This window comes from Electrophorus electricus, chromosome 1, assembly GCF_041902795.1.
Source record: "Electrophorus electricus isolate QZ-2024a chromosome 1, ASM4190279v1, whole genome shotgun sequence".
Lineage (NCBI taxonomy): Eukaryota > Metazoa > Chordata > Actinopteri > Gymnotiformes > Gymnotidae > Electrophorus > Electrophorus electricus.
The window spans coordinates 4,360,949-4,371,452 of NC_137497.1; the positions used below are offsets into that span (position 1 = coordinate 4,360,949).

At 37.1% G+C, this 10,504-nt stretch overlaps 1 long non-coding RNA gene across 1 annotated transcript; it reads left to right on the forward strand.

The window, feature by feature from the left end:
* The first annotated feature begins 782 nt into the window (after window positions 1-782).
* LOC113567601 (uncharacterized) lies at window positions 783-9,376 on the forward strand. Its single transcript, XR_003409473.3, has 5 exons — window positions 783-834; window positions 3,595-3,657; window positions 5,872-6,171; window positions 6,280-6,568; window positions 8,368-9,376. It is a non-coding gene; the product is annotated as an uncharacterized LOC113567601 (long non-coding RNA).
* The last annotated feature ends 1,128 nt before the right edge of the window (window positions 9,377-10,504 follow it).

Sequence of the window (10,504 nt, forward strand, 5' to 3'; positions counted from 1 at the left end):
AGCAAGCAAATGCAAGGCAGAATGACTTTAAATACATAATGAGGCTAATGAGGGCCAACACGAGGTAAACGAAGATGAAACTAATCAAAACAAGGACCACAACAAGACCAGGATCAAGAGTGGAGCAAAACAAAAACAAGACATACTAGGGAGGCCGCATCACAAGCAGGGAGGAAGCATGACAATATTTACGCTCTTTTATTTTCTTTTAGGTTTTGCACGGACGTTTCCTTCAGTAAAGCTGAAGTTTCACAATGCTGCTACTCTCCCCTGTAATCAGACATCATGGCAGTCAAAGGAGGGATTTCACATGTCCCATGATCAGTACCTGAAAGGAAATCTCTCCCTCACCATCACTGGTGTTGATTACAATAAGAGGGGCTGGTACACCTGTGAGTGCGATGGTGTAGAGATCTGTGATGTGGCCCACAGAAGTCAATTTAAGTCTGTTGACTTGTTTTCTTGACTGACTACTATTGACACTACCCCAGTAACCTGGATATAATGTTAAATTAAAATTCTAAAATTCTAAATGAAAGTTATAAGTTATACAACATATTACCTTAGTAAAGCAGAACGCATGCTGTACTGGAAAGATGTCAATCAACCCATAATTTAAATGAAATACTTAGCAGTCAATGTATTAGCAATGCAGTACAGTTAATGCATATATATTTGTCACTCTGACTCTTAATTTGTCATGACACATTTTCATGACAAAATGAGAAGCTTAAAATTCGCAAAGTAGTAGTTTTTCTGTTCCTCTCTAGACATTTCTCCTTTTCAACTTCCACAATTACCTGACTCAGAGTCATCCTACATGTCACTACAAAGGTAAGAATAATTCAAAATGTTTGTTAAATGTTGTATAGCTAAATTAATTCGGTTTGAAATATAATTCTGGATACCAAATTCAGTAGGTAAACATTGTTACCTGATCACAACCTGAAATAAATAGAACTGTGTAACGTGGAGTGATCACGAGGCAGACACACATGCTGAGAAGAACAAGATGTATTAAGAGCAAATCCAAAATCAGAGTCATTAGAACAGTCCAGGGTCAGTGAGCCAATATGAAACGTACGAGAATAGAGAGTTCCACTTTATTGAGGAAAGCACAGAGTATATGTGTCCTATATCTACTGTCTAAATCTATAGGATGACGGGGAAAAGTGAGGCATGTTCTAAGGGCCTACGTAGAAAGGAAAGAGACGAGGTTAGTAAAGATTAGATGTTCTCTGCATGAACGAGCCTCGAGCTGTTCCCGTGCCCGCCATGAGCCACTCCTGTGTTTAAAGAGAGACGGAGAGAGAGACGGAGAGAGAGAAAGAGAGAAAGAGAAAGGGAGGGGTAAAGGAGACAAGAAGAGGGAGTGCATGACCTTGGGCGACCAGCTCATGGTCAAGCCGCCATGTCATGGCTGATAAGCAGAGACCTTACGTTGGGTGCCTGAAGACAGAAAGGCTCCAGGGTCTAACAATGCTCTCAATACATCAAGATCCAGTTCAAGTGGTCTAGACCAACCACTGGGTTTTATTTACACACTGGTTTTTATTCACGAGCCCACCTGGTACAGTTTTTATGTACGAGCCCACCTGGTACAGAATAATGTGATATCACTAATAAACTTAGCATGAAAAATGAAATCATTTCCTTTGACATATATTCCATATACAAATAATTAACCATTACATTGAAGATAACTACATACTGTTTAGGAAGCAATAGATAATGGATAAAACAGTATATATCAATGTAAAATATGTCCAAATATGAGTAGGTTAATTTTTGACAGTAATACTGATTATGATGTGGCTTTGGTTATGTCCTTTACAGGTGGGTAGAGGCTACTAACACTTCTGAAATAGTTAAAGGCTACTAACACTTCTGAAATAGGTAGAGACTACTAACACCACTGAAATAAGTAGAGGCTACTAACACCACTAAAATAGTTAGAGGCTACTAACAACACTGAAATAGTTAGAGGCTACTAACAACACTGAAATTGTTAGAGGCTACTAACCACACTAAAATAGTTAGAGGGTACTAACACCACTGCAGTTGAGAAATTAATAACTTCATAGCCTCCAGCCTCAGGGAATAAGTCACATCCAGTTTTAATTGCAGGACACCCCTGTATGTTCCTAAATGTATGCACCTGTATGTTCCTAAATGTATGCACCTGTATGTTCCTAAATGGAACAATGATTTAGCAGGTGTGATTTAAAAAATAGAGAATACATTCTCTATTATTAGAGTAATAATAGAGTATGTATCACTCTATTATTAGAGTATGTATCGCATATTATTAGGCATATTAATAATAGTGTTTATTTCACAGTATGCTAAAATAAATAACTAGAATCTGCGACCAAGAGTAAACACACAGACTGAGTGGCTATGATTAAACAAGGTAATCATATAATATTCCATTGTGGGGGAGTCTTGTATGCATCAAACTCATGAAGTAGGTGGAACTAAGTATGATACATCATACCAAGAAATTACGGAATGTGAAAATATTTTCTCAGTACACATTTTTGATATAGTACTTATATCATGAAGACAGGAATCACCATAAGAAACTAACTGGCTGATTAAATATCAAGTTTTTAAATTCATTTAAACTCAAAGTATTCATTATGAATTTTAATAATATAATGATAGTTAATAATGTTAATGCTAACAATAATAATACACTTGGTTGATGTAGTTATAGCTAGCAACAAGCATTTAGCTAACACATTGGTCATCTGTTCACCTGTTTTAATGGGTTTTCCTTTTATGGTGTACTTGTTGGAATTCCTGGCTAGACAACAGCTAATGCATGCTTGGCCAAGCAGCATATGATGTCCATGATGCGACTAAAAACTAAACTAAAACCTTAACCAGCACTAACTAGCACATAGCAATTTAGCAAAACTAAAACACTTAACCAGCACTAACTAGTACATAACAATTTAGCCCAACTAAAATGTTAACTAGCACTATCACATCACAGTCTAGTCAAACTAGCACATAGTAATTTATCCAAACTAAAGTACTTATCTAGCACTAACTAGCACATTGCAATTTAGCCAAAATAAAACACTTAACTAGCACTATCACAGAGCAATTTACCAAAGTAAAACCTTAACTAGCACAGCAATTTATCCACACTAAAACACTTAACTAGTACTACCTAGCACATAGCTAATTTAGACAATCTAAGACAACTGACTAACTAGCTCTATAAATACCTATAGCCCAATAATTCACATGAATGCTGTATTCCTAATTATTCCTAATTTTTCTTAGGGAATGGTCCTGAAAATTTTTGACGTATGACTATCCAGTATTTTATCCAATTGTTTATTAAAGATTGGGTAAAAAATACGATGAACAGGGTTCTCCTGTCTCCTCTGTACAGTACTGACTGAGTTCTCCGGTCTCCTCTGTAGATTACTGACTGGGTTCTCCTGTGTCCTCTGTTCAAGTTCAAGTTTGGTTTATTTGTCACATACATAGTCATACACAGTATAACCCGCAGTGAAATGGTTCTGTACAGTACAGCACTCTGTACAGTACTGACTGGGTTTTCTTTTTTCTCGTCAGCCATGCTGTCCTGCAGCAGGTGTCACTGTGTCATTCTACTACTGCTGTTTGAAATTATAAATAGTAAGTAAATTAATTCTCATTGGTCTAAAGACTTTGGTATGTGAACCATGCTTTATTCTAACACTATCAAAATAAAGTCATATTTTCAATCCGAATTGTTTGTATAGACATAAATATAATATGTGTAAAACATTTAAATGTGTTTGACAAAAGAGTATACCAATCAGTACCAATCAACTCAGCTACAGGGTCATTGGAAGTAGATGTGCAAAGGAAGCTGCAGAACCTCCTAGTGGATGGTGAGAAGTGGCAGCCAATCATGCACACTCACAATTAACTAAAAAATTGATCTAACTTCCATCTTTTCAGAAAACTCCACCTGAATAGGTACATGATCTTGACACCCTGTTCTAAGTGGCAAGCATGCTAACTACCAAGATACTGTGTTGCCCAACCTCACCTATTGCAAATCGCTCTTGCCTTTGCACTGTGAAACTTAGCCATGCCTCACTCCAAGTTAAGTTTATCCCAAAATTAACAACACCAAAGTGTGCACAACAGTGTGTCAACCAGCCTGTCAAGACATTTTAATCATCTGTTCAATAATGCTGTTTCGCATTTTGCTGTGAGAATTATGTCAGAATTATCTCCCAGCAGGAGCAAACCTGGACACAAAGAAATGTTTACTTACACAATATATTTCCTTAAAAAATCAGTACATTTCCCAACATGTGGATATATTCCCCAACCATACCTGAATTGCTATTTACATTTTTGCTAGTGGACAATATTATTAAATAGGCAGTACATGGTGTCATGTAAATCCTATGTGCCATCTTGAAATGTACTAATTGAGGAGAAGTTTTTGGATGATGTGACAATGTTTGCCAAACAACATCCCAATCTGGATTAACATTAATCTAGATTAACATTAGATTAACATTAGATTAACATTAATTTAGTTTAACATTAGATTAACATTAATCAGGATTAACATTAGATTAACTCTAATGTGGACTAACATTAAGAGCACCAAGGTCTTTATTCAAGACTGAACTTGACCCTAAAACAGGGTTTTTAGCTTTAACAACAGAATCATACAAATATGAAACAAGCCCACTTGTAGAGGAAGTATTCTAAGTATTAAGAACTCTGCTCTCGTAACTCAGCCTTCAGAGAATTGACAGTTTTAACCCTGATTAGATCATAGTATTGTTTTGCATAGGTTTTTTTTCTGCCCAGCATCAACTTTTGTCTTTCCTTTAGTTCCTTGTGTTTGTAACCTTTAGTTGGAGAAAATAATTTAAAAAAAAACTTTTGGTTTCATTTTGCACTCTTGCAAGAGCCTGCAAGTGATTCCCCTTACCATACTGGTTTCTCTTGTCACTGGAAGTGTGTGGTTAACACTAGTCTCTGGACCCATGGGTTCGTGTTTCACTTTAGACTCTTAACCCACAGTTCTGTCTTTCACATTAGTCTCTGGACACATGGTTCACACTAATCTCTGGACCCACGTCTGGCCACACATTATCCAACCTACTGAAGAGCAGCTCACAGATTAATTCGTGCTCAGACTTTGTTTAGAGACCACTGTTATGTTATCTGTTAACATGTCTGGGTGTCAGTATTACTGATAGTTAAGATTGCTCAATTGGGTTCAGTATAAGTGTAACGGTAAGCGGTAAGGAGGTGGACGCATGTGCGGAGAAGAGCGAGATTTATTATGGGCAAATCCAAAATCAGTTGTTGTGGCAGTCTAGGGTCATAGAGCCAACACGGAGAGCACAGGGACACATGATTAAACAAACAAAACACAGAGACAAACAGGGGAAACAGGATATAACAAAGGCTAGCAAACACGAAGGCACGGATTGCAAAGAAACATAACTATTCGAATAAACAGGCATTGAACAGTAAAGACACTGGGCACACGGCAGGGTTTAAATACATGAATTTAACAAGGTAGAAATGAGGGACAGGTGTAAGCAATCAAACGAGGAGCGGAGAAAACAAAACTAAGGCATGGAACTAAAATACTCAAGACAGGGAAAACATGGAACACGGAAGCTGGGAGGCACTAATCATGACAATAAATGTTTAAGTATTTGCTATTCAACAAATAGTGAACAATTTTATCATTTAAAATCTTCAGTAAATAAATATGTAATGTATTTGTTTATTGCACATTTTAAATGAGAAAATTGAATTTATTATAGAGTTGGCCAACATTTAAACTTTACTGTTTAAGGCTCATTAACTAATCTCTCTTTTCAGGTTTTTCACCAATACAAATCCTGTTTATAGATGTGAAACCTCACAATACTGCTACTCTCCCCTGCAGTCAGAGGTGTCCTGGTTGGGTCACATGGACTGTGTTCCATAAACCACATGACATTCTGGCTCAGTGTAATCAGACATCCTGCCATTCAAAGGAGGGATTTCACATGTCCCATGATCAGTACCTGAAGAGTGATCTCTCCCTCAGCATCACTGATGCTGATTACACTAAAAAAAATATTTACACCTGTGAGTGTAATGGAAAAGACGTGTGTGATGTGGCACTTCAACTTGAGGGTATGTGAGTTATTTAACAGGCCAAACAACTCTTTGTAATATAGATTCAGTTTATTTTTTTAGCAGATTTGTATCCAGCTGTAAGTTCTCAATTGGATTTTCCTTCAGCATTGAGTTCTTCAGTTCGGATTAAGCCTGGTGAACATCTGGTGCTGGATTTGCCCATATCAGAGTCAGTGGAGGTGATTTATAACAGCACAGGTGCAGCTGCTCCCTCTAGTGGACAGATCTGCACAGTGGATGAACACACTCTACAGTGCAAAGATGAATACACAAAGAGGGCATCGCTCATCTCTGCTGTTGAGCTGAGAGAAACAGCTCCAACTGATAGTGGTTTACAGCATCTGGGACAAAAAAAACAAAGACATTATTCACACGTACACAGTGTCAGTACAAGGTATGTCTTTAACATGTTATTCACTCATACAGTGTCAGTGTGAGGTATGTCTTTAACATGTTATTCACTCATACAGTGTCAGTGTGAGGTATGTCTTTAACATGTTATTCACTCATACAGTGTCGGTGTGAGGTATGTCTTTAACATGTTATTCACTCATACAGTGTCAGTATGAGGTATGTCTTTAACATGTTATTCACTCATACAGTGTCAGTGTGAGGTATGTCTTTAACATGTTATTCACTCATACAGTGTCAGTGTGAGGTATGTGTTTAACATGTTATTCACTCATACAGTGTCAGTGTGAGGTATGTGTTTAACATGTTATTCACTCATACAGTGTCAGTGTGAGGTATGTCTTTAACATGTTATTCACTCATACAGTGTCGGTGTGAGGTATGTCTTTAACATGTTATTCACTCATACAGTGTCGGTGTGAGGTATGTGTTTAACATGTTATTCACTCATACAGTGTCGGTGTGAGGTATGTCTTTAACATGTTATTCACTCATACAGTGTCGGTGTGAGGTATGTCTTTAACATGTTATTCACTCATACAGTGTCAGTGTGAGGTATGTCTTTAACATGTTATTCACTCATACAGTGTCAGTGTGAGGTATGTCTTTAACATGTTATTCACTCATACAGTGTCGGTGTGAGGTATGTCTTTAACATGTTATTCACTCATACAGTGTCAGTGTGAGGTATGTGTTTAACATGTTATTCACTCATACAGTGTCAGTGTGAGGTATGTGTTTAACAGGCTATTCAGATGTACACAGTGTCAGTTTATGTATGTCTTTAGTGTGATTTATTTATAGAGTTATTTATCCAGTAGTGAAGAAATGGAAGCAATAAGTGGGCCACTGTCACTTGCTGTCTGTTAATATACGACTGGAGTTTCAATAGTGCTGATGGTAGAGAGTATCACTGTGCAAGTGGGTTATGCAGAATCCTTTGAAAATTGATTCTTGAATGTATTAAATCTTTTAGCTGGATCTACTGTGTAGTGTTTTAGGTTAAAAGGTTAAAGGTCATCTGTATCTGTGACAGGTCAGGCAGAATCAGACGCTCATGGATATAAAACAGGAGCTTTATTAATCTTCAACTCAGTGGTAGCTGAATAAACCAGGGTCAAAACCAAAAGAGCAAAGTAACGGGAAATCCGAATCATAGAGATAGAACAGTCCATGTCAAAACCAGAAAAGCAATCCAAAACCAGGCAATAATTCCAAAAAAGGGGCAGGCGAAAATCAGAAATGAGAAATACAAAATCAGCATACGAGACACAGGACAATAATCAAAGAAAATAATGCTTAGATGAATCTGGAGGCAATACTTCACAATGTATGAGAGCTTGAGACAGGCTTATATACAAAATACTCCGAACACACAGGTGAATTCAATATTCCGGTGACGACGATCTGATTGAACGTCCCTGATTGACTGAGTCGTTGGCCGAGTGACGAATAGTCTGCTGGGTAGTGTAATGTGATAGGGGTTTGGGCAGTATGACAGTGTCCCATCTTAATAAGAACTCTCTATCCCACTACAGTGTCGCTCTGGTACATAATCACTTTTATAACATATAGCATATGATTATGCCTCTGTACTGGTTAACCATAACCCTCTGTACTGGTTAACCCTAACCCTCTGTACTGGTTGAATGATGGTATATTTTCTTATCCTGTTGGGATGGTTTACTATATTTAATTGTAAATTATTATAGTAGAGTCCTCTGTAGACACAAAGCATGGATAAAGTTTCTTATTAAACTTTTTTGTGTGTGTGTTTTGTAGAAGACCATGTCCATGCACAGACCTGGGAGCAGCTTGGGAGTTTCCAGTAATAGGAATGATGGGGAGTTTACTTGTGCTGTCCTTGATAGTGAATGGGTTGCAGTTCTGCAGGGGACATGCACAGAATAGACTCTTAACTGCATCCAGAATGGACAAGCAAACAACAGTCCAGAAGAAGTGCAGAGGAGTTCAGGAACTTCCACTGAGTGTCTCCCCCTCTACTTGTAAAGGTTTTTGACCCAGTTCCAATTTGAGTCACTAAATGCTTATTATTTTAAGTATTAATTGAAATATAATCAAGTGTTTTCTATGTAATATCATGTGTTTAAAATGAGCACATTGTGTATAGTAATACCGGAGAACTGTGTAGGGAAGATAGACTACAAATTATTCCCCTGATAAAAATTTGACCTGGTCAAAGAGGGGCTCTCTCCCACTCTGGCACATGGACCAATCCCAAGACCTGCTGGTGCTTTGATGTTGAGTAACAAAGCCATAAACGGCTGAGCTGTCAAGATGTCCTGGCATTCTGACCCTCACTAGAGCCCACTCTGAAGATCCAATTCCTCGGTCCAAGAATTCTGATCTTCTTACCATCATAGACCTTGATCACTCAGAGCCACCAGAATGATTACAAGGAAAGGATACTAACCTCAGTATGATTCTGGCAATTGGAATAAAGATTGACTAAGATTGTTAAGATTGAATAAAATTGTTATTCTAATGATTTTAGTGATCTTGACACTACTGGTCATTAGTAGAATCTTAGTTAAGGATTGTTGTGCATGTTTTCCCCATCTTTCTTACTCAAACAAACCTTGGTTAGTATATCTGTGATATTGTAATGTTTGGTAGATGAGAAATAACCATGTATTGAATTGGCAACTTTCATGATTTGAGACTGAGTTATTAGTCATTAATAAATGGATTAAAATTAATAAAAATGTCCTTGTTAATTGGGATTGTGCCCTAATTAAATGTATCAGCTGTAATTGACAATTAAAATTGTTAAAACGTCTGCAGTTGTATTATTTTAAACATATGTAATATCACATGTTTAAAATGACCACATGGTGTATAATATTACTGCAGCGTGTTGTTTTAAATATTCTATGTAATATGTTTAAAATGAGCACTGCTGTGTAATTCTACTGTAGAACTGTATTATTTTAAATATTATATGTTGTATGTGTTTAAAATGTGCACATGGTATATCATAAAACTGGAGAGTTGTCAGTTCTGCCCTCTCCTCCACACTCACATGGGGTGCCAGGTTGGGGACACTCTTCAATAACACTGACAATGTAATGCAAGGATGCATTTGCAATATCTTTTCTTGCAAATTATAAACCAGCTCATGTGGATTTTTTATAATTCTGTAAGTGTTGGCTACATTCATGGCTGGTTATGCTTGGTAGCCGAGTCCCTATGATATTATTTCTAAAAATATTCCATAATGAACTTATCTACACAGAACACTACATTTCAGTAAAATATCTAGTTAGCAATCTAAGTATAAGAAAATTTGAGCACATCCATGGATTCAGTCAAACAATTAAATAAACTCTCCTAAAATGTGTAGCTATATAGTTTCTGTTAGATAAGATGGATAAATAGCTAGTAGTAGTTAGGAGGGGCATGAGTAACATTACTCAAGTTAGTAATTCATTCATTCAGTGTATAATCAACATTCATGGACTCAAACATTTTTTTTTTGGATGCATATTTCTGTCGGGCTGGTTGTTGTCGAGGTACTAAACAGCCGTGGCATGTCTGCTTTTCTGGTGTGAGTGATAGCAGTTAATTTTAGCAGGATAGTGTAAGCCCGCACAATTCTGGATCACTTCACCACCTGTTTTTCAAAGAATCGCTGTCTTTTTATTCTAGCTGCACATGGAATTCGAGTACTCAAATACTCACATTAGTTAATGCCCATTCCTACTAGTAGCTGTGATAACTTCAGCTAAGGTTATCTTACCTTTTATTTATCTTAATCAGCTCAATGCTTACATGTTCAAGAGAAAACTAGTCAAAGTTCTTAAAGTTCTTGAGGGCTTTAAGCCATCTCTTCTTGCTTTCAAATGCATAGCAACTAAAACATCCAGATACCCAGTTTACATTCCACTCACCAGTCTAC